This window comes from Herpailurus yagouaroundi, unplaced genomic scaffold (genome assembly GCF_014898765.1).
Source record: "Herpailurus yagouaroundi ecotype Mexico unplaced genomic scaffold, PumYag 162, whole genome shotgun sequence".
In the NCBI taxonomy this organism is placed as follows: domain Eukaryota; kingdom Metazoa; phylum Chordata; class Mammalia; order Carnivora; family Felidae; genus Herpailurus; species Herpailurus yagouaroundi.
Window position 1 is genome coordinate 15,843,376 of NW_024412403.1, and position 25,278 is coordinate 15,868,653.

Below are 25,278 nucleotides of genomic sequence, written 5' to 3' on the forward strand. Positions count from 1 at the left end.
CAGTTTATTCTCAGTTTTTAAGAGTCTCTTATGGTTTGGCTCCCTCCCTCTCTCTTTTTTTTTTTTTTCCCTTCCCCTCCCCCATGGTCTTCTATTAAGTTTCTCAGGATCCACATAAGAGTGGAAATATGGTATCTTTCTCTGTATGACTTACTTCACTTAGCACAACACTCTCCAGTTCCATCCACGTTGCTACAAAAGGCCATATTTCATTTTTCATTGCCAAGTAGTATTCTATTGTGTATGTAAACCACAATTTCTTTATCCATTCATCAGCTGATAGACATTTAGGCTCTTTCCATAATTTGGCTATTGTTGAAAGTGCTGCTATAAACATGGGGGTACAAGTGCCCCTATGCATCAGCACTCCTGTATCCCTTGGGTAAATTCCTAGCAGTGCTATTGCTGGGTCATAGGGTAGATCTATTTTTAATTTTTTGAGGAACCTCCACAGTTTTCCAGAGTGGCTGCACCAGTCTGCATTCCCACCAACAGTGCAAGAGGGTTCCCGTTTCTCCACATCCTCTCCAGCATCTATAGTCTCCAGATTTGTTCATTTTAAACACTCTGACTGGCGTGAAGTGATATCTCAGTGTGGTTTTGATTTGTATTTCCCTGATGAGGAGTGACATTGAGCATCTTCTCATGTGCCTGTTGGCCATCTGGATGTCTTCTTTGGAGAGTTATTTTCAATACAAAGTATTAAGTGTACATTTAAATGAAGTATTACAGATTCTTTATACGTCATTTTGTTTTCCGACTATAAAAAGTATAACATGATCCAAATTATTTACTTCTGACTGCCTAGAGAAAGTGAAAGTCCTAAAACTAGATCAAGGTCAGATTGACTCTAGGTCTAAGAGTTAATACATATAGTACGCAAAGTAACTGGAAGGAAAAAAAGACAACCAAAAAAGTGCCTTCAAATTCCCAACCCTTCCTTAAACATCATCTTGCTGCAACTCATAATAAATCTGATTTAAAAAAAAAAAGGAAAGAAAACAAAAGAGAAGAAAAAAAAATTAAGAGTAAAAACTTCAAGGAATACCTTTAAATAAGGAAGCAATTATATAGCAGCAAGTAGAATATTGCATGAATCACAGATCTGAAATTTTTTTAAGTATTAAATTGAAATGCTTTATTTAAAAATAACCTAATCCAGCAATCCCTGATAGCCACCATAGTGCTACAGCATCTCAATACACATAGCTAAAACTAAAATGTTTAAATCCCTTTCTTGTTATTTATTAAGTTAACTTGGCAGTCAACATTACCATCTCTAAATGGGGATTTTCAAGCTACAGACTTTCCACCTAAGCCCACTTAGCTACTTTCCCAAATATATTTATTACATGATTTTGTCAAATAAGTAAATATGAGGTCTGTTAAAAAAGAAAAAAGTTGAAACATTTCTTAGTGCAAATATTATTTAAGGAACATGGAGTAGATAAATACTATTGCTTTTTACCTGAGACAAAAGTTCTTTTGGCAGTATAGTCTTTCGAAATTCTTTTTTTTTATTATTTTTTTCTAATGTTTATTTTTGAGAGACAGAGTGCAAGCGAGGGAGGGATAGAGAAAGAGGGAGACACAGAAACCAAAGCAGGCTCCAGGCTCTGAGCTGTCAGCACAGAGCCCGACATGGGGCTCGAACCCACGAGGCATGAGATCATGACCTGAGCCAAAGTCAGGCACTTAACCAACTGAGCCACCCAGGTGCCCCTAGTCTTTCTAAATTCTATCCAAAAAAGTAATACCATTTTGAAAACCTACCCTAACCATCTATCACAGCCTCTTAGTTATTATCAAATAGGAAAAATTATTAGCAATTAACTGCTATTTTGTGAATTTACAACACTGTTTGTGTTTATATTATTTGTCTGCCTTTCACATAGCATACACAGCACCAAAACCTGGGATTGAAAAAAAGCAACAAGAATGACAAGAATAAAAATCGTTTAACATATCACCATGCTCTACAAAGTTTGGGAGGCTAGACACTTACTGTATAAACTTAAAGTGGCATTATTCTGGAAGTCCAAAAGACCACTTTTTCTCCTAGCAGGGGAATGTGTGTGTAGAGAGGATGCGATGCTCCTGTCTGTATGTGTAATTTAAGAGGTTGGGTTCCCAACAGTCCTGCCCATCCAAGTCAGTGAATCAACCATTCTATTCAAGCCAGGCTAGCCTTCCCGCTCGGGAGAGCCACAGACATTACAGGTGGGTATGCCCTGCATATTAAGACAGGGAATCTCCTGGTATGGATACAATCAGAAGCTACAAAATATAAGAAATGGCAGAGAACTTTAGAAGCATTGAGTACTGAAACAGTCCTCCCATTGGTCATTTTTTCGGTAAAATGGGCATTTTCAATTTTTTAATATTTTTAAATAAAACATTTATATAACCTGACTGTAAAAGCAAGACCTGATCATGTTAGGAAATAGAAGGTAAAGGGGGAAAAAGTCACCTAAAATTCCAAACCCAAAAAACCCCATATTTTCACTTTCTAATCAGAAGGGTGGGTCTCTATACAGTGGTGGTGTAAGTAGCAGGCTAGCATGACACTGTTGACCACCCCCTACTTTTCTAACCAAACTATGATTGTGCTCACAAACCTACTCTCTACCTGAGGTCTTGTGTTTCTGGGGAAGCGGATCCCAGTCCCAAATGAAGACGAATGACCATACATTTAAGCTAATCACAATGGTCTCATTGCCCTTGACACGGACTCATTTAGGTAAGGGCTTAAGCAAAATGCTGGCCCATGAACAGAGAAGAGAGGGTCAGGACAGCATCTATTACGGAACTTTGGGGAAAGATTTTACTTAATAAGAGAAATGCCGGGAAAAAAAAAAATAGTCCTCTCCCAAGGAACTTAGTCACTGACTCATGACATGTGAACTTGTGGCAGCCATCTTGCAACAGTAAGAGGAACTAGCTAAGCACAAAAGAATGACAGATCCAACCTTTTCCCACTGACCTTATAAAAATAATAATACATACATACACAAACACACACTCTTCCTGATCCAACTTCCCCCTACTAAAATCCCTCTTCTCTACTCTTCTTCAGTGCTAAGCTTCTCAAAAGAGAGGTCAAAACAAGCTGTTTCCTCTGCTTGACCATGCATTCATCAATGACATTCCTAAGACTTTCCTGATTTCTTAAAACTTAGGTTTCCCACATTCTATGGTTCCAAGGCACATTTTACACGTTGCTATTACAGCAATTAATACATGCTATAGTAATGGCTTGTTTCTCTATTAGACAGTAACTTCTGAAACGTTTTGTACTCCCAATGTCTACAGAAGTTCCTGGCACACAAAGGCATAAATATTTGTTTCATAAATCAAACGTAAACCCAAAACCTAATACAAAAGCACACCACAAACGTTTAAATGAATTTACCAACCCTACCATTTACACACACCAAAAGTTGAATATGTGTTTGTGTTTAAGTTTGGGGAGAGGAGCAGTAGGCACAAGAAGATAAGAGACCAGAGCGCCTTGAAACTCAAAAACACAATTATTCTTTACTCTCCAGAGACCAGATAGCTGTTCACCGTTAACTCAGAGGAGGGGCAGGGCAAGGGTCTGGGAAGCAAGGGCAGGGAAGCTGGTCTCAGGGTCCCTCTGCCACGGGTGAGCACTGCTACCTACCCATTCCCGAGAGGAAAAGGTGTTCCAGCCCTCCCGGGCTAGGGAAACAGACAACAAACCAGGCCGATGACAACAGGTAGGCCAGGAGAGGCAAAACACAGGTTTTAAAACCCCAAAGAACTATATCCAGAGTTTGAACAGTGCTTACGACACTCCTTTACCACAAAGAGACAATGAAGCAGGCCAAGGTATAGGAGCTACAGACAGCCTTATCTATCATCTCCTTTGATTCCCCTGGATAACAGCTGGGAATAAAGGCAGGTGACACTACTCAGCTGGGCAAAATGCTTTTCTACTTCAAAAGTCTACTAATGTGGGGAAAATGATTAAAAGAGCCAGTGGGTTTTTTTCCTCTCCTTCTAATTAAGTGATAAATCCTATCTAGAGGACAATTCTGAGCCACGATGGGAATAAAACAGAGTAAATAAGAAAATGTTACATTCTTTGAAAATAAAAAGTGTCTTGGGCCAAGATTTGATAACCACTTTACATGTTTAATAAATTGTATTTAAGTGCAAAACACACACTAATGAAATTACTGATCTTACTGAAATTACTGATCTTACTTACTCCAAAATGACAACCTAATAATTATAACCTCATAAATTTATTCAAAGACTAATAAATCTTTTATAGACATATTTTACAACAAACTCTCTAATGGATAGTTTTCTTCACTGATTTAGCAGACTTCCAAGAAGTGCTGGTGCACTTTAAGGAAGGAATAAGGCATTAGGAATATGAAGACACCAGCAACATGAAGCTGAGTGGGTGCATATCTCCATTTCTTCGGCGGGACCCTAAGAGTTGACCTCCTTAAGCCAAGGACTTAACTTGGAACACTTCCCCTTGGAATCCTGGAGGCAGACAAGTCAGTAAAAAGATCAACAGAAAAAAACGGTAGGAGAGAGGAACAAGACAGTTCCCTCACCATACTATTTTGTTCGTTACCATGCAGGTAGGATATTGTCAACTTCCAGGCTACAAAGGAATAGAAAATGGACTCCATATATAAAAACACTTTTTAGTGTAATTCCGCTTTAATGGGGAATGGAGAAATGGAGTATACATCTGTCTGCTATGACTCTGAGTCAATCTAAGAAAAAAAAAAGTGGAAATGACTTCATTGGACAGAAGCTGGGAATAATACCTTTATTACAAAAATATTCTTTTGAATGAGTTTCCTAAGGCATTAAGAAAACCATTTCAATTTATTTTTAAAAGAACATGATTTACACACAGCTTCCACTGCATCAAGGTAACATTTTCTAAATTGTGCCAGCACTGAGAGAGGAACCAGCGTCTGCCCAACTTCACGGCATGCCCACTGTGCTCCTACAACAGCCATTAACAACCAAGATCCTGGCAACTACTATTTCTTCCTTATGTTTGTTTGGGGCAATTTTTATTATCCTATTAATATTCTCTAACCTGTTCCTTACCCTAAACGCAACAAAAGATCTGTTCTAGAGGAGTTAGGATATTAAAGGAAAGTGTTAGATATATGAGCAGTCTAACATCTAGACTATCCAAATTATATTTTTACACAGTTCAATTCTAAATCAATTAAGGGTAAAAAAAAAAATCACAAGACAAATATTGTATCTCAGGAGATAAACTAAAAGAATGACTTAAATCCAACTGCCTCCTCAATACTCATACCAATTATGAAAACAGAACGCAGAATTTTAAATGATCAAAAGAGCTTCAACTTGGTACACATTTAACGTAACTTAAGAGGTACAGCCCATAATGTTCTCTCCTTCACTCTTTGAAAAATCCCCAAGTTTGAAGACCACAGAACTAAAATGAATCTATACTATACCCACGAGTGCAGCAACCAGAAGTTGGCAGGACAAACACAGCCAAGGTACACTCAATGTTCCATGGGAGATAAAACAGGAGATATGCATCTTCATCATCAAGAAACTCCCACTCTGGGGAGCCTGGCTGGCTCAATCAGAAGAGTATGCAACTCTTAATATTGGGGTCGTGAGTTTGAGCCCCAGTTGGGTGCAGAGATTACATACATACATAAATACATAAGTAAATAAAAAAAGAAAGTCACACTCTAGCCCAAAGGATGGTCAGAATGTTTGACACAATCTTTCGGAATGACCTACAGGTGTAAGAAGCCATATGACAAACATATCCACTGTTTATTGTGGATAATTTTTCTGTCTTGGAGTATGCATGTCATTTAAAGAAAATGCAATACTTAGAAGTAATTGGCAGGTATATTTACATTCCAAATGTTCCCAACAAACTGCTTGGGAATGAAAACTAAGAAATGAGTCTGTCTTGATGTTAATATGCCAGGAGCAAGTGGACAGGTTACTAAACCTGCCAGACCACAATGTCCTCAACTCTCACATACAGAATAGACTAGATGCAGAATAGAAAATGTTTTTATTTCTTCCAAAGCCAATTCCAATTAACTGGTAATGACCACCTCTGGGGCATTTGCTGAGATGGTTAGATCCTTTAAGTAAAAAGCCATATCCTGTGTTCCTTGCCCTCAGAAGTTGGGTGTTTGAGTTGCTGCTACTGACTTCCCATCAGAATGTTCTCTGGAACTGTTTTTTTTTTAGTAGCAGCAATCTGATGCATATCCACACAATCTCTTCGGTCTCTCTTGTGATCAGTGGCTGCAATTCAGTTCAAAGAGGCTACAAAACGTGGCTGTGTAACTGAGCACTTCCCTGAGTCTGAACAGATAATAATACCTAACATGTATAGTAATGTTTAAGACAGAGCCAATACTGTTCTAACCACTTAACGTATATTAATGCTTTTAATTTCCAAATAGTCTCTATTATATACGTTCTACCATTATCATCCCCATTTTACAGATGAGAAAAGGAGGCACAACTAGGTGAAATAACGTGCCCAAGGGTTTAAAGCAGGTAGGTAATAGAGCTAGAACTTGATCATCGGCTGTCCGGCTCCAGATCTCCCACTTTGAACCACTTTGCTTACTGCTTCTCTATCAATTGCACGCTGACCAAACCCACAACTTCAGTCCTGTTAAAATATACACTGCGTAAGCCAGAAGTCCAGGTTTCACGGTGGTGTAAGTCTATGTTTTATCTGCAGTCCTGAAATATTTACTCTCCAAAGGGGCTTGGATTCTGGCAAATAGTGCTTAATTTACCCATTGCCAGGGGCTTTATTAGACTATTGGGCAAATTTTTTTAAATCAAAAGTTTCATAAATTATCTATTCCACCACAAGAAAATGCACACTCCATGTAGTAGAACCCTCAGGAAATGAGAGTTTTAGGGTTAAAGCAATGCTCCCATTAACAGAACATTAGTCAGAAAATTTGCACTGTGAAGAGAATTTATGACAACTGGTCATTTTGAAGGGCTTTGCCATCACTATTCTAAACATCATTTCTCACAAGACAGGAGTACAAAACGCATATGGCCAATGGGATTTAACTGAATGGTAAATAATAACCATCCCTCAGCATGCCTAGAAGTTGATTTTCTGAATATACACATTCTCCTAAGGGTAAGGGGGGAAATCCCACTTCCCAAGTGATTTGCTAAATATGTAGTCTTATTAATCCTTACTAAAGGACATGTAAACTTGGCTCAAAAAAATGACAGCACCTGGTTGGCTCAGTGAGTTAAGCGTCTGACTTCAGCTCAGGTCACAGTCTCATGGTTGTGAGTTCGAGCCCCATGTCGGTCTCTGTGCTGACAGCTTGGAGCCTGGAGTCTGCTTCGGATTCTGTGTCTCCCTCTCTCTTTACTCCTTCCCAGCGCGCTCGCTCACTCACTCTCTCTCTCAAAAAGAAACATTAAAAAAATGACTTCAAGGAGTAACAGAAAAGGGTAACTTTTAAAAAATTTTGTTATATACAAGTTACACTCCAATGTGTGGATTATCTTCAGGGGCTCCCACTGCACACTTTTTCATATTATTACATTTCATCGGATCATATACATTAAACAAACCAACCACTTGGCTGGTCTCCAAATTCAAAATGCATGGTATCGCATGTAATGGGCAACTCTGTATTTTCTGTATTTCCATTCCTGATATCAACAACTGTGATAAGAAATTTACACTCATGCTTCTAAATTTTAAAGTACAGTATAGGGGCACCTGGGTGGCTCAGTTGGTTAAGCGTCTGACTTCAGCTCTGGTCATGATCTTGAGGTCTGCGAGTCTGAGCCCATCAGGCTCTCTGCTGTTAGCACCGCACCCCCCACTTCGGATTCTCTATTTCCCTCTCTCTCTGCCCCTCCTCCACTTGTGCTCTCTCTCAAAAATAAAATAAACATTAAAAAATAATAATCATGCAGTATAAAAAGAATAAAACTACATATATAATAAAAATTAAACTAATATTAAGAACATTTTGAAAAAATGCTAGTTCTTAAAAGGAAATCGGAAGTTTAAACAAAAATATTCCAGTTGCTGAAGGAACGTTATTGGCAGTGGTGAACAAATTCTTTGTTCCCCGACAGAAAAAAAGGAGCATATGCACCTACATTATATAACACGCATGTGCTACTATTAATCTGTATCTTGAAGCTTTCTTATTTTACACGAAAGTAACATTTTAAAAATCAGAGTCTTAATATTTTCTTCCAAATGGATCACCTTGCACCCCACCTTAGAGACCCTAATACCTAAAAAAGTCATGATTTCGAATCTCCTATAGTCCCAAACTTACAGCAACAAAATTAACCACTTTTCCATGTATGAAATGTTTGAAGTGAATTGTCATCAATAAGAATTAGTCATTCTTTCGACCACAGGTAAGGGCCAGTCCTCCCGGCCTCCACAAAGTTTGTTCACAATGGGGGCTGGCTGGTAAGCTTGGGTCATTTTTAAAGCAAGAAGTAATGAACTAAGATGTAAAGACACTCCATCACCATACCTAAGAGAATGAGACAGATATATACGGTTTGCCCTTCATTAGACAGCTCTTTCTGGACTTGACCCAAGGAGACCTGTCAGTTCCACTCACATTCACCTAACCCTTGCCCCTGCCAACAGAAACTACTAGCATATGCATGCAAAGCCAAGGGCCAATGGAAACCAAGAGGGAGTCTCCTTCTGTGCTCTCATAAAGTTTTTATGAAGAACACATTAAGTTGGCTTTTGACATGCAGAAACCATACAACAACAAAACCGCAAGAGGGGAACCAAAGACGAAGTGCAGGGAAGGTAGTCAATATTTTTATTACAATCTTGTCATTAGGTTACTCCTAGCTGCGGATTTCTCCCTCGGTGTTCGCTCTCTCCAGCGCAAATCTATTCTCAGGCAGTAGGTCATGAGGCCGGCCGCTCTGTGTTTACACACAACCTCAGCACCACTTGGCCACTTCCTCGGGCTGCTGGAGCACTTGACCCACTGATTACCTGTATTAAAACAGACGGTGCCCGCTGGGTCCCGGTCAGGTCAGCCCTCCGAAGCAACCCCTCTCGAGTGCTCCTTGGCCTTTTATGGTGGAGGCATGTGATGAGAGTATCTGCACCAGCTGTTCTTAATTACCTCTCAGGCTGGGGTGAATGACTCAGCAACCCAACTTTTTTAAGGAGTCATCCTACCTTGTTATCCAACCAACATTCTGAACAACGGTAAACCACTAGACACGGCCCTGTTCAACAACAATATACACGAGGCCATGCAGTCACGAAACCAAAGCCATCCCACTCAAGCTGACTCACCAAGAGTCCCTTTTTCCCCCAAGGCTCCTTGAGCCAAAGGCAGAAGTGGCCAAGTGCCTTGAAGCCCAACCCACCCCAGCCCTTGCACCACTAGCCCACACCAGGAAGAGGCAAGCTTACCTCTTCCCATTTCTCGGCTTGACCATGTGAAGCGCTCAAGCGCTCCGTCACCAACACGTCCGGCGTTTCCACCCCTTATCTTTCTGAACCGCTTTAAATGCACAGCGTCCAAATATAAGGAGTGTTAAAGCAGATGAACAGAGACTTAGCAGTGGCATCCTCCATAGGTTAACAGTCCCAACACCGATGCGTTTCTCCAAACAGAGAAGCATCCCTACAAAACAAGCCTTTGTTCCTTCACGCACCACAGAGTAGCCTGTTTATCCCACACACGTCTTTCACAATTACTACTACACTATACCTTCATCAACACAAGTTTAACGCAGAAGGCTCACTGCACAAAGGCATTCCGCGCAGGGCTGCTCGGTGACATAAAACCGCCGCGCAAGAATGAGAAAGCAATGGCACTCGAGTTCCATCAAACCAGCACAAAAAGCTGGTGTCTCTATACGCGGCACCCACCCTCACCGCACCGTGGGAGTCTTAATTACGACGTGTGGGCAAAACTCCAACAAAGGGAGCTCTGGGATGTCCGGTCGTCCACGCCGATCTTGACTAAACCCAGCCCCGCAAGGGGGTATTTTTGCTGCAGCCAGGACCTCGGCCATTCTAAACAAGACTCCACGCGCGACAGACACCCAGGCCAGGCAGACCGGAGGCAAGCGGCTCTCGGGACGCGGCGGGTGCGGAGGGCGGTGGGAGCGGGCGGGAGGACAATACCGAGCCGGGGCCGGCCGCGCGGGCGGTGCTGATGTGTCACAGCCCGGGCGGGCCGCGGCTAGGAGGGCCGGGCTCGGACCCGGGCGCCGCAGAGGCGGGGGCGGGGGGAGGGGGGGAGTGGGAGCCCTGGGACCCCGCCGCCGAGGCCACTTCCCCGCCCCCCGCCGCGCCCGCCCGGGGGTAAAGTGCAGCGCGGGCCCGTAAACAAGAGCTCTGGCCGCGCGCTCGGAGCACGGGGCGCAGGCAGGCAGGTCGCCCCTTCCGGCGGACGAGGCCACTTCCAGGAACAGGGGCCGCCGCCGCCGCCGCCCCCCGCCCAGAAGACCTCCGCCCGGGTCCCCCTCCCCGCCTCCCCGGACCTGCCCGCGGGCGGCCCCGACCGCGCGCCGCCGCGCGGACCCTCCCGAGAAGGGCGCGCGGGACGCCGAGCCACTCACCAGAGCCGAGGCGCAGCGCGGCCCGACTGACGGCAGCGAGCGAGCCCGGCGGGCGGCGCGGGCAGCGGTCAGGTGACTCATTCCCTCCCCGCGGCCGGCCGCCCCCTTCCCTTCGCGGCCTTCCCCTCCCTTCCCTTCCCCTCCCCGTTGTCCCCTCCCCTCTGCCGCCGCGGCGGCCGCCGCCACCTCCCAAAGCCTAAAGCCCTCCCGCCCCCCGGAGGCCCCGCCTCGCGAGGCCCCGCCCCGCCCACCCCGCGGCGCTAAGCTCCGCCCCCTACGGAGACCCCGCCCCCACCCGAGGCCCGGCCACGCCGCCCGCGAGGCCTCAGTCGGCGCGCTGGGGCCGGCGGGGCTCCGGGCAGCTGCAGCGGTTGTCGTGGCTCCACCCGCCCGAGGCCCACGCGAGAGGCCGCGGGGTCCGCGCACTGCGCCCCTTTGCGAGCGCAGCCCGCTGCATGAACGGAAAAGCCACCGAGGACAACCTCCTCCTTCCCAAGTGAGGGCAGAAAGGAAAAGGCTGACGGCCTCATGGCCCCAAGTGTTGCCAGGACGCTCGGGATCGAGCAAAACTGCCGCGAGCCCGGAGTCCCGCGGACAACAGGAGGTCCCTCCCCAGACCCTCCTCTGCCATCCCTTAGGGACGCCTTAGGCTGGGCGTCCAGGTTCGGAAAGTAGTATTTGAGCTTGCTGGTAGGATGTATCGAGTGCATCCAGGATTTTGTGGAAAGCATCTGGCAGCCCTACTTCTTCTGTCTGACAAAGAAAACACGGGCGTCTGGCTAACAGGTGTTCCCTTCAGGCTGTGGCTGCCAGGAAACTTGGAGCCAGGTTCAGCGCCCAGTGGTGTCGACCGGCTCAGCTCAAGCCCTGCTCGGGCTTTCCTCCTCTGATGCTTATCCTGGTGTTTATCCAATTGTCAGTTTTAAAATTATGTTCCCCAGCCATTTAGCACCTCTGGAGTGCAAAGCACTGTCTCTGCGAAAAGATGCCCACGTGTCAAAGCCCAAGCTTACCAATCTAGAGAGAGAGAGACACTGAGCACACCGGGTCTGAGCCAGCCAATCCAAATCCAATAGTGATTGGAGTTAGGTGATCTGTTCAAAGGGATTTTGCTGTTGGCTTCGAGTTTAAGTAAAGAGGAGATGGAGAGAAACTGGTAGCCGAACAGCCTCAGCATCGGGGTGTGCGGACTCATTCTGGAACACGGCAAGGCAGCTCTGGAGCTCACAGTGCAAACAAAGTTACCAAGATAATAAAGTCAGGTGTTATCACTAACAAGACTGCGTTTGCACTCACTGGTTAGGGACTTTTGAGTTACATGCAGGATATATGAGAAAGTGACCTAACTGCGAGGAGTGACGTGATTCACTGTGACCTCAAATCAGGGCAGGAGGTGATATTTGCATTGGGTCTTAACTGGGAAGAATGGGGCCTCGCAGTCCCTGGAAGGAGCAGCATATGCAGTAGTCTAGAGTTAAGAGGCAGATGGCATTCCAGACCGCCAGAGTTCATGTGGGGTACAAATATTCACTGAGAAATGAGGAAAGGACATAGACCATGAAAGGATTTGGGTTCTTCCACACGTGAGAGAGTTTTTGAGGCTTCACTCTCCTTCCACCCTAAGCCAATGAAATTATAGTATGCTTCTTTCCTCTCACATGTGTACAGTTTCTTCTAGATGAAGAACAGATCCTCCCATTTGGGAAGAACTCTTCCTTCTTTACTCTAGATAATGGTCATATTTTCTAGCACAACCTCTGGTATGCTTCGTTATTTGAGAAGTCTTATACAGGTGTTGGGAATACCAAGACAGCTAGGAATGACTCTCAAATTTTAGTGTCTCTAAGAATCTCTGGGGTGCTTGTTAAAATGCAAATTCCTGGGTCCTACCCCAAAAATTCTGATTTCATAGGTCTGAATGGTACCCCAAGGTCTGCATTTTTAATAGTGATGCAGGGGGTCTTGAAACCACACTTGAGAAGTACTAAGAGCTAATGGTGTAGAGTAGGAATAGGGTAAAAATTAGAGAATGAAATAAAACCAAGTCAGAATGGGCCTCGTACACTGTGCCTAGAGTTTGACCTTTATTCCATGGGCTGAAGGGAGCATATGGAGGTCTCTAAGTCATGTGATTGGTTTTAGAAGCTAATTCTAGAGAACTTCATTCATGCCATTTCTGTTGGTTTAGCTCTTTGCATCTTTAAAAATTCATGAGCTATCCAGTCAACAAAATTTGGGGTGTCAAAAAAAAGGCTTTAAATTGTGGGTGACTGCCAAGGTAAATAAACATAAATTTCACCAACTTGAAAGACTACCAGTTGACACTTCTTCCATCAAAAGGGACTATTATGAAAGCCATACCTCCCCTGCCCATGGTTAGATGATTTTCATGGGAAATGAACATATTTTATTAGAAAACAATGAGGACTTCCTGGAGCAGCATGGGCGAACATACCCTAGTGTTTACCGGATATCTGATACGAAAGGGAAAGTGAGGGGAATGTAACCTCCAGTTGGAGATGTGCACAAAGTCTAAGATCAAAAAAAAAAAGGGGGGGCAGAAAAAGGAGAAAAAAGAAGACAGTATTGGAGAAGAACTCAATGGGACAAGGGTCAAATTGGTGAAAGCAGTGCTTTCCAGAAACCAGATTTAATGAAAACCAAAGTGGCTCTACGTAGAATCCAAAAACCAGTTGAAGGCTGTGGTGGACTAAAGACAGCTGTGAAATTTGTGTCACTCTCTTCATCAAGAAGGGGAGTTTCTTTTTCATCCCCTTAAATCTGGGCTGGCCCTGTGACTGCATAGCCAAGAGAACACTGCAGAAGTTGTGCTATGCCAGCTCTGTATCTAGTCTTTAAGAAGCCTGGCATCTTCCACCTACTCTTTCTTGAAATGATCTTTCTGGACGCACACCCTCTCAGAAACGAGGCACCGTGCAGTGAAAAGCCCAGTATGGACCTCTCCAGTCAATAGCCCCAGCAGGGCAACCAACCAGTGGTCAGCATTTAGTGCATCCTGAGAGTGAGCCATTGTGACATTCTGGTGTAGTCTAGTTTATACGACTAGCAACCCCAACCAAAAGAACCTTGAGGCTGAACCCCGTCAACTCATAGAACTATAAGATGATAAAATGAGTATTGTTTTAAGCTGCTCGGTTTTCAAGTGGTGTGGGCAAAGAAAATATCTGATGGTGACATAGGGCCTGAAAATGTACTTACATTTGTAAGAAAAATCACAACCCCAACAATCAGGACTTAGAGGAAAGTTCAGATCAATAAAACAAAATACATAGAGGAGACTTTAATTGTAAACCTGTGTCAAGTTCCCTGACCTGACACTTAAAATTTCCCCACAATTACAGGTTGGTGGCGCCCCAAATTCCCCTCACTCCTTTGCAAATATTCATATAATGAAGTCGAGAAAATGTTATCCTCCCAGAAGCTAATGCTGGACATTGTACTTAAAATAGCTAACTAACTAAATAGCTAACTAAATAAATAAATAACTGAAGTTACTAAATGTTTGATGCAAGTGCCTTCCTGTGGAGGCAGTGATGTTTGTGCTTGGTGCTGAGTCAGAAACAGCACATACAGAGCCTTCAGCCAAGGTCACATGTCTGCACAGAACAGAGAAAAATCCAGCCCGATAGCTTTGTTGCGTGTATTCGTTGATGTTTTCATCAAGGATTGTGTAGCCTGCAGTTGTTGATCTTTCATCTTTAAAATTCATGCAAGTAGTAAATTCTACTCCATAGTATATTTGTTTCAATAAAAGTGTTCTCAAAATTATATATTTGTTTGTTTATATTATTTTATATATTTTATTATATATAATTTATATATTTTTGTTATATTATTTATATAATATATATATATTTAGTAAAAGTGACATAATTGGTAGAGGTGCTATATTTTAACTCACAGTTTAGCTCACCTCTGGCCTATACCACTTTATTCATCTAGAGCAGTGGTCTTGACAGAGGCTGATTTTACCCCCCAGGAAATATTGACATTGATAAGGAGGGGAGGGATATCTAGTGGGTAGGGACCAGAGATGCTGTTAACATCCTGCAATGCACAATACAGCCCCCATGGATAAAAAAAGCTTTATGAATAAGGACACTTCATTCCCCCTACACAGCAAAGAATTCTCCGGCCCAAAGTGTCAGTAATGAGGAGGCTGAGAAACCGTGACCTAGATGTACTCATGCTGCAATATGAGAAATGTGTATATATCCTTGATAAAGATGCACTACCGAATTTTCTGTAGCTTCCTAACAGACAGGTAAAGAAAGGAAATCTGATCGGCCAATAGGGGTAACTAGGTGTTGGGTTGAAGTGACCCACAGTGCGAGAGAGAAGTAGTGACACCCTAGAGAAGAGAAAATGAGCATAGGCTGTGGGGACCCCCTCCACACCACCGCCCATCACAGCAACCTGTTCCCAGGACAGGGCTGCTGTATGTAGGAAGTACTTTGGAAATGGAGTGGAATGATGACTGACCTCTGAGATTTTTTTTTAAATATTTATTTATTTATTTTGAGAGAGAGCACACAAGCAAGTGGGGCAGGGACACGAGAGAGAGGGACAGAGCATCTGAAACAGGCTCTGTGCTAACAGCTTGAACTCACAAACCGTAAGATCCTGACCTGACCTGAAGTCAGACGCTTAACCAACAGAGCCACCCAGGCGCCCCGACCTCTGAGTTATAAAGGCTATAAAAGGAGACCTATTGGATCAGACGACAGATAGGCATATCACCATAAAGAGAGAGAATTGTCACTTGGGGCTGCTGGATTTTCACTATTGGCCACTCCAGATTCCCTCCCTAGCCTTCTCCACCATGCTCTGTGCTGCAGGAGGAAAGTATAGCATCCATGGGTTCCTCCACTTCCTTACTTCTGGTTGTACTTGGACAATGGGAGGCATTAGCAGGAACACAGCTGTTTCCTTGCTGGGCCATACGTTGGCTGTAACAATATTCCTCTACCAAAGACCTCAGCTGTTGTTAGACACCCTTCACCTAGAGCTACAGCCAAAGCAACATCATTCTTCCCACCTTGGTCAGACCCAGGGTACACCCCTGTCGCTTGCAAGTTACCTGTCCTCACCCTAGTAAGTGGTCCCATATATTTCTCACCAGCTCCCTGACTGATTCACCAGGCCAAGACTTGGGGGATAGCCATAATGAATATATTAACACATATAAAGAGAGAATGTAACCGTCAAAAAGGGGAGTTCTTCAAAATCTGAAGCCAAGAAGCGGGAGAACAAGAGGCGTAAACCCAGGCATGCATCACTTCTGCTGCCCCCAGGAAGGGGGGGGTGGGGAGGATGCATTGGCCAAGGATTTTCTTGCTAAGTACCATTCTACTCCTGAGTTCATGAGGAAGAAAGGAGCTACACACTACTGTGACTTGTTCTATTAGACTGGCCATCAAGGTCACCCCACTCACATGCCTCTTTGACTTCTTTCTAATGATTTGGCTTCACATACATTTGCCTGAGACTGTTTGGTTAGTGAGTGTCAATATTTGGTACACTTGCTGGCAATATTCTCATTGTGAACTAACAATTATCTTCGCAGTTTTCTTCCTGCCTCTGCAGCTTCGGGTGAGTGTGCATCCGAAAGACGGATCGACACCGATGTGTCGACTGTCAGGTTTTTGCATCTGGAAGTTAAGAATGGGGGAAGTGTGACAAGGCAAAGCCCAGTGTGGCTTGATCCAGCTGGTACCTACTTCACAGAAACACTGTGTATTCATCATTAGTGGCTTCAGGACTGATCTTCAGACCCAGGGACACTTTATTCCCACTCACTTTTCTGTCCCTAAATCCCTTTTGGCAGACGCTGCTAGTTTCCTACCCAATATCTAATCCCCTTCTTCCTTTCTAACATAATTCTAATTGTGCTCAAAAATGCTTAACAACACCTCCCCAGCCTCCATTCACCGTGTGACCTAGCCCTGTTCAACCAGATATAAGCAAATATGCACTCGATGGAACTTCCAGGAAAGCTCTTACTTTCCTGATAACAAAAGACCAAATCAGCTGCTGTGCACTTCTCCCCTCTGCCCTCCCTGCCAAGACTGGAGCTAGAGCTCTTTTCTTTCAATCTTGAGGATGGAAACCACAGGCTAAGGACAGCAGAACAGGAAGCTAGAGAGAAGCTCGGGTCCTTGATGGTTTCCCTGCACAGCTGACCAGCCCTAGTTGTGGGGTTCACTTTCTAATCATGCCAGAGAAAGAAAACCCTATTCAGTTAAGCTTCAGGAGTTCAGTTTCTAGTACATGAAGCCAAACACAGTCTCAACTGATACCCCTTCTTCATCTCAAGGCTTTGGAAGGTCCCCCAAATCATTCTGTTTAAACGCATGTGCTGAGAACCCTCCCGGCCTGCATCCTAGGTTATGTGGGAATAAATGGATTGTTATGAGCATACACAACCCAAACATATGACCCTGAAAGCTGGCAAATGAATGGCAGTGAATAGCAGTGTAATAGTGTTGGGTGTAGAAAGGCAAAAAATAGCTCTTATTATGAAATTATGAAAAATATTATTATTGACTTCAGGATTGCCATCTCCTTAGATATTACTAGCTCACAAATAAGAAAACAGAGATGCAGAGACGTTAGTAATAATACTCTGATAAAATTCCAGGAAATGGCTCTTTGAAACATGGGCCAACTGCCAAAAGGGGGAAAAAAGAAAGTTAAAATCTTTCAAAACAATTTCATGGATTTAAGCTGTGCAAAAACACTTGGAGGGCAGAAGAAATTGCGTGGAATCATCCTGATCATTTAAATTCTTCCTCTGTTATTATGCATTTTATAACTGAATAATCAAAAATCTGCATCATGATGAATAGATTAGAGGAATTAAAAGAGGCAGATCCACTTAAAGCAGCCAAAATAAGGAAATATATGTCAAATCCACATCTATGCAGTGGGAGCATTAGGAATGAAGAGACGTTGGATTCCATTCAGTAAAAAGAAATACATTCTCTGTTCAAATCATTTAAAAATGTTGCCTAAATAGAAGTCGGCTTTAGAATTAATATTAAGCTTAGAGTTCTAAAACATCAATTTAAATTGATTAGAACACTAGAAAATTGCCTCCTGGCTAAATAAGATTTCCAGAAGAAATACCATCGGGAATGTTTTTTATATCCCTTAGGATAAACAAGGAAAGGAAACCGAGGGCATATCTCTAATTAGCTACATGTGCCCCTTGGGTTTCCAAAAACAAGCTCTAACATAATTCGATTCTTTGTCCTCAGCAATGAGAAGTCAAGCATAAAGCCATTTGCAAGCACCACATGATGAGCCACAGACAGGAACAAAAATAATCATAGACCTTTTCCATCAGTCTGTCTATTTAGTAGACAAAAATCCATGTCTCTGTTATCAGATCCAGACAAATCAGGCTTTGCCTTTCTTACTTCTCTACTTGGTGCCTGAAATCCCTTGGAGATTAATTTGGGGGGATGAAAGTTTTATAGGTTCACAAGTTCTCTGTTAAAAATTAAAGTTATTTAATAAATAAAGTTATTTCAAAGTTATTTCTCTCTCCGCCCCTCCCTGCTCATGCTCTCTCTCTCTCTCTCAAATAAACTTAAAAAAAATTTTTTTAATTAAAAAGTAAAGATAAAAATACTCATGGTGAATAGGGTTCAAATACATTTTAATAGGAACATGGAAGAAAGTATCTAGATTAGAAAGTTACTCCCAAGGGCCATGACCTTTGGAGGGTCTTAAGATGGGTCTGGGGAGGGCAGTAGAAGGGCAGTGACTGCTAACAGTAGGATCCCAATAGAGACTAATTCAGAATTGTTGCCATGAACTGACACAGCTTTTGGAAACAGTGTTATCTATTAAGTAATATTTTATTGAAAATCCATCTTTAAGCATGATTTTGCAAATAAGAGCCTCAGAAATTATAAGTTCATCACTATTAATAGAAAAATAAGGGGCAAATACAAAATACAAGCAGCAAAAAAGATTCAGATACGTCTATCGTGATCATGGTACATCTATCTATCAGTCAATATGCTAAACATATGCATGTATTGAATACTTGATCATTTACAAAACCATTTTCATAGATTTTTTTCATTTGATACACTATGCTGTAAGGTAAATAAGACAAATTATCCCATTTTTAAAATGAGGAAGCTGGGACGCCTGGGTGGCTCATTCAGTTAAGCATCCAACTTCAGCTCAGGTCATGATCTCACAGTCCATGAGTTCGAGCCCCACGTCAGGCTCTGTGCTGATAGCTCAGAGCCTGGAGCCTGCTTCAGATTCTGTCTCCCTCTCTCTCTGTCCCTCCTCCTCGCTCTGTCCCTCCCCAACTTGTGCTCTGTCTCTCTCTCTCTCTCAAAAATGGATAAACATCAAAAAAATTTTTTTAATAAAAAAATTGAAAATAAGTAAAATGAGGAAGCTGAATTTTCAGGCCAACAGCTAGCCAAGGTTGCCACACAACTCTTTGAACTGCTGACCAAAAGCCCTTTCCTCTATCTGAAACCGTTTCCCTGTGAATCCTGCAAATAAATACAGATAAATAAACTGGAATCCATGGATCTCAATATTGTCCTATCATATTGAATTATATGCATGTCAAAAGCTTCCTATTATACAAGGTACAGTGATATTCTTTATTTTGTAGTAAGTATGACTTGTGATGCTTAAGCACAAATTTCTACAAAATTTGTCCGTCAACCCTCTAATTGTGGTATAATTTGTAGGGGATTTTTTTTTTAAATCACTTTTACCTATAATGGTCAAACACGGCAAAATCTTGTCCTCTCTGGAGCCCTGCTGGGAGGGACTACAGAGCATGCCAGGGATGGCCTAGAATAGAAGCTGCTATCTGGATCACCAAGTCCAGGGACTAAGTGTTTATATTAGTCGTGAGTACTTATTAGTCCAATTCAAGTTGACAGGGAGTCGTTGATAAGAAAGTGGAAGGAACACAAATTAACACAGGCTGCTTTGGGAGGGAACTTTGTCCTCTCAGACAGGCATTGCAGCACTGTGGTGACAAGCAGGGGCCCTAAAGCCAGACTGTTTGAATCCCGGGTCTACTACTTTACCATTTTGGCTTGTTTCTTCAACCATAAATGGGGGTTATGCTAATATTCATTACCAGCATAGTTGTAAATATTACATGAGTTCATACACAGAGGGTTATTTAGCATGGCACATCGTATAAGTTACATAACTATTAGCTTTGTCATTGTGAAAGCCAAGAATATTTTAGACATGTGGCCAAATTAAAAGCAATGGAGGGGTGCCTGGGTGGCCCAGTTGGTTAAGCGTCTGACTTCAGCTCAGGTCATGCTCTCACGGTTTGTGAGTTCAAGCCCTGTGATGGACTCTGTGCTGACAGCTCAGAGCCTGGAGCCTACTTCGAGTTCTGTATCTCCCTCCCTCTCTCTCTGCTCTCTCTCTCTCTCTCTCTCTCTCTCTCAAAAATGAATAAATATTACAAAAAAATTTTTAATCAATGGAAAGGCAGTGATCAGGTTCTGCCCAGCCCCAACTTACTGACTCTGCGAAGGGAATAGAGAGCATGAATTAAGAAGACGACAGCATGGCAGATTTTGTAGTTTTGCAGTTATGTAATGGGAATACTAATCATTTATCCGCGTGAAACTACCCAAGAGCTCTTTACCCTAATTTAAATTTAAATTTAAATCTTAGTTATTAACGTGCTTGATGCTGGGTTGCAGAATAGAGAATATATGTGTGCTTTGAAATGAGCATCTTCTGAAGTGAAGACAAAACCATGGGAACAGCTTGACGGGGAGTAAGTTGGGGTTAGAGTGGACAATGCCAGTGATCCACTCTGGCCCTTCAGACCCCTGTGACCATTTTTGTGCCCCTCTCTAACTTTCATGTGCTTTTGCTCCCAATGGCCAGCACCTGCAGCCCTTCTGTAGAAGGGCTTTGTTCAGTCTACTGAAGCTAATCCTCCCATCTTCACCACACATGCAGATCCCAAAATGCCTGTGAACCTACCTGCCCTGGGTGATGGTTAGTAGATAGGCACAGAAGTATAAAAGCCACTCCCTAGCCTCAAGTCAGTACAGTTCCAGCCTCAGCTATTCTTCAAGCTCCCCCAGGGGAATCAGGCTGAGTCTACCTTCTGTGGGTTCTTGTTTGGCTCTTCCCCTTCCCTATCCTTCTTCCTCCATTTCCTTCCTGACTTTTCCTGGGAATAAAGAGTAGAAATCAGGGTGCCTGGGTGGCTCAGTCAGTTAAGTGTCTGACTTTTGATTTCGGCTCAGGTCATGATCTTGTGTTCGTGGGTTCCAGCCCCATGTCGGGCTCTGCACTGACAGCACAAAGCCTGCTTGGGATTCTCTCTCTCCCTCTCTCTCTCTGCCCCTCCCCTGCTGGGGCTCTCTCTCAATAAATAAACATTTTTTTAAATAATAAGTAAATCATTTGCACATGAATCTTTGTCTCAAAGTCTACTTCTGTAAAGCCTAATCTAAGAAGTAAACATACTTTTTGTCTTACTTTGCAATTAATATTGGTAATTATGGCAGGCTCTGGGGACAGAAGATGTGAGTTCAAATCTTTCTTTGCCACTTAGCTGTGCCAACTTCTATGTGCCTCGTTCCCATCTGTGATTAATTCAATTCTGCTTAACACAACCACAAACTATCTCAGATTTTGAGTCGCCTAGGTAGAGGAACAAACCAATATGTAGTGAGTGCTGGGCACAGGGCTTGATATAATTCTTATTATCTCATGTAATCTTCACAACAAAAGGGGCATGTAGGGCCTATTCCTATGTCACAATGAGGAATTTGAGAGTCAGAGAAGTTATTTGCCCAACATTACACTAAATGAGTATTTAAATTCATGGGAGTTACAGAATGTAGAATTATAAGAAGGCAAAAATAAATAAAAACATTTAAAAAAAAGGGGGGGCACCACCTGGGTGGGTCAGTCGGTTAAGCATCCGACTTCAGCTCAGGTCATGATATCACAGTCTGTGAGATCGAGCCCCGCGTCAGGCTCTGTGCTGACAGCTCAGGGCTTGGAGTCTGCTTCGGATTCTGTGTCTCCCTCTCTCTCTGCCCCTCCCCTGCTCATGCTCTGTCTCTCTCTGTCTCAAAAATAAATAAAAAAAAAAATTTAAAAAAAAAGAATTATAAGAAGGAATCACCAGAAAAGCTAAAATTGCATAATGTCCTTAGTTCTATAAAGATGCCCTTCATTCTGTTCTACACAAGATAAGTGCATTGGAACGCCTGGGTGACTCTTGATCCCAGCTCAGGTCTTGATCTCAGGGTCATGAGTTCAATTCCTGCATCGGGCTCCCAGCTGAGCATGAAGCCTAATTTAAAAAATAAATTATATATATATGCACATATGTACATATATATATATATGCACATTCTCGTAGACTGCAATGGAAAGTTGAGTATGTAAAGATATGTGAAGTTGACTCTACTGAACATGGTGTTGAGGGAAGAGAGAGAAAAGGGGCAGATTAAAACTAGTCTACTAAATATAACTGGCAGGAAGGAAATCAGAGAAGGGACAGGGGGCTTTCCATATTAAAATATGGTGGCAAAATTGAGTGAAGAAAAAAAGGAACCATTGGAGAAATGGAGACAGACTTCTGAGAACAGTGGCGATCATCATTTCCTTGAGAGTGGGGCCAGGAAGCACCTCTGCAGGCTGTGATTAGCATAACTACCAGGGTAAACAAAACAAGAACTCAAGCATGTTCAACCAGGTCCTCCAAAAAGGAGACACCAAGACAGGATTAAACATCTGATTAGGAGGAGAACCTATAGGAAAGGAAGTAGGAAGGGAGCCAGAAAAGACTGGCAGAATCATAAGACTCCAATTCAAGTCTCAAGTAAAGGAAAGAAGGAGAGAAGGTGTCATGGAAATGTCCTAGAAATGGAGTGCAGGCTTGGGGTGCCTGGGTGGCTCAGTCCAGTAAGCATCAGACTTCAGCTCAGGTCATGATCTCGTGGTTTGTGGGTTCGAGCCCCACGTCGGGCTCTGTGCAGACAGCTCATAGTCTGGAGGCTGCTCAGAGTCTGTGTCTCCCTCTCTCTCCCTCTGCCCCTCCCCAGCTCACACTCTGTCTCTCTCTCAAAACTAAACAAACATTAAAAAAAATCTCTTTAAAAAAGGAAAAAGAAATGGGGTGCAGGCTAATGAAAGGTCAGCAGAAGCATCAGGAAGTCTTTGAGTCTAAATTGGCACTGGTAGGAGTCCCATGGCCATGTGAGGGTCTCCTTAGTATCCTTCACTGTACTCCATCACTGACAGGGAGCAGCCCATGAGAGGGGTAGACTTGAACAAAGGTACCTTTGAATTTCAAAGTTTAGCAGCTGTGACCTTTAGTCAATTACAATTACTACTTTTCATAGAAAGTCTAGGAGGTACATTCTCATGGCTGCTTTATCAAGTTCCCAAAAGTCTCTGAGTGTTACAAAGTAACATCCTTTCTCATTCTCAAATATTCTCAGTGTTTCTCACTCTCAAATATTCTCAGTGTTTCACAGGAAAGTAACGCAACAACTCACCTTCCACTGAGCACTTATGTGTAGCCATCACTGTGCTAAACAGCTCACATCTTTTTTCTCTTGAAGTTCTCACAGCAGCCCTGTGAGGGAAATACCATCACTCCCCTTCACAGACAAAGAATCCAAGTCTTAGAGAAGTTAAAGAAGTTCCCCACGGATACAAAATTATTAAGGGTTAATGCCAAGATTCAACTCAGGCATTCTGACTTCCGGTGCTGATTACCATACTGTAAATTATAATAATAGTACCAACTTCGGTATCAGATAAGGTTGTCATGAGATTTTAGTGGGCCAGTCCATGTAAAGGTCCTTAACACAGTGTCTGGCCAGGTAGGAAAGAACCCGAGGAATGTTATTGTTTGGTAGCTGAGCCAGGACTCACGTCCAACTCTGATCAATGCTCGTGTCTGTACTCTTGGCCACCGGGACTGAACAGTCATGCGTGTAAATTCAGTATTTCAATCAGATAGCATGAGGAGCAGCTGAAGAGGCATTTAGAGAAAGAAAAAGAAAGAAAGAAAGAAAGAAAGAAAGAAAGAAAGAAAGAAAGAAAGAAAGAAAGAAAGAGAGAAAGAAAAAGGAGGGCTGTAACTAAATCTTCTTTCAAGAAATAGTATCAGTCACACAGATAGAATTCAATGATAGGAGATAATAGAAATGTAAGTTATGCTTCCTTTGGTTCCCTAGGGAAGAAAGTCACACAGGTGTGGCCTTATTACTGCCTATTCATAAATAAAAATAGGTAAGATTTATGAGACTGCCAATGGGAAAAGGTTGAGACAAGCTACTCCCTGCATTCTTTTAGAAGAAAGCAGAAAGGGCGGGGAGGGGGGAGGGCGGGAAGGAACATTTCCAAGAAAAGACATCTGGACTTCTTATATGACCAAGATGGGGTAACAGGGGCAAGATTTACCCTCCCACCAGAAACAGCCAAAAAAATCATGAAATGATAGGAAACAATGGATTTTAGACATTGGAGTGTGCCAACGTAGGTCAGTGCTCCCTGAGAGAGGGGAAACACGCAAGATGGGTCCTGTGAGTGCTCCAGGCTACTGCCTGGAGTGAGGGAACCCAGGTGGGGCTGGTGATCAGCCCGAGGTGAGGAGACAGAGGAGGAATGGAAGATGTTAGCCTAGGGAAACCAAGGCAGCTGGAATTCACAGAGCGGAATGCTGAGGAGAGGGAGCTGTACAACGAGAGAACTCCAGCAACTTGCAGAGGGCCCCCCTTACATCCTCAGGTCAATAATGATCAGTGTCTGTCTGTGAGGAAAATGCTGGAAGATGGGGAAAGAACCACCCGAAAGGAGCAGAGAGAGCAAATACTGGAACTCCTGAAGGCTAGGAATAGTTCAGGTTTCTACAAGTGGAAAAAATCTCATCATTCATGGGGTATTGGGTAGAATTGTCAGAAGGTTATTACTTCAGTAGTGAGACAAAATTTCCCCTAAACTCAAGGCTGCTCCAGTCTCACTTGACAAAGCATAAAGCAAGTCTTGAAACAATCATACTGTTGCCATAGCTGCATCTCAATAAAACTCAAGAATATTTATGAGAATAAAAAAATACCCAGCACCCCAACAGGTAAAACTCACAATGAACGACATCCAATCAAATATTGCTAGGTATACAAAGAAGCAGGAAAATATGACAACCCATAAAGAAGAGAAAAGCCAGGGGCGCGGGTGGCTCAGCCGGCTGAGCGTCTGACTTCGGCTCAGGTAGTGATCTCGCGGTTTGTGAGTTCGAGCCCTGCGTCAGGCTCTGTGCTGAAAGCTCAGAGCCTGGAGCCTGCTTCGAATTGTGTATCTCCCTCTCTCTCTGCCCTCCCCTGCTCGTGCTCTGTCTCTCCCTCTCTCTCAAAAATAAACATTTAAAAAAAATTGAAGAAGAGAAAAGCCAATCAATAGAAAAATATCCAGAAAAGCCAGGTATGCAAATGATAGAATTAGTAGACAAGAACATTAAAACTGTTATTGCAACCATATTCCATACATAGAGGAAAAATTAAACGTTTTAAGTAGAGATGTGGTTTTTAAGACCCCAATCCAGCTTCTAGAGAAAAAAATATGATGCCGTAA

General features: G+C 43.1%; 1 protein-coding gene across 4 annotated transcripts in view; it reads right to left on the reverse strand.

The window, feature by feature from the left end:
- Positions 1 to 10,752, reverse strand: part of BACH1 (BTB domain and CNC homolog 1) — a 44,525-nt gene extending 33,773 nt beyond the window's left edge. For 3 of the 4 annotated variants that reach the window (XM_040484088.1, XM_040484091.1, XM_040484090.1), the window contains exon 1: positions 10,633 to 10,752. The gene's annotated coding sequence lies outside the window, so the exon portion shown is untranslated. Of the gene's footprint in view, positions 1 to 9,475; positions 9,587 to 10,632 lie in introns of those variants that run through there. The other variant, XM_040484089.1, reaches the window with a different exon arrangement.
- Between the last annotated feature and the right edge of the window lie 14,526 nt (positions 10,753 to 25,278).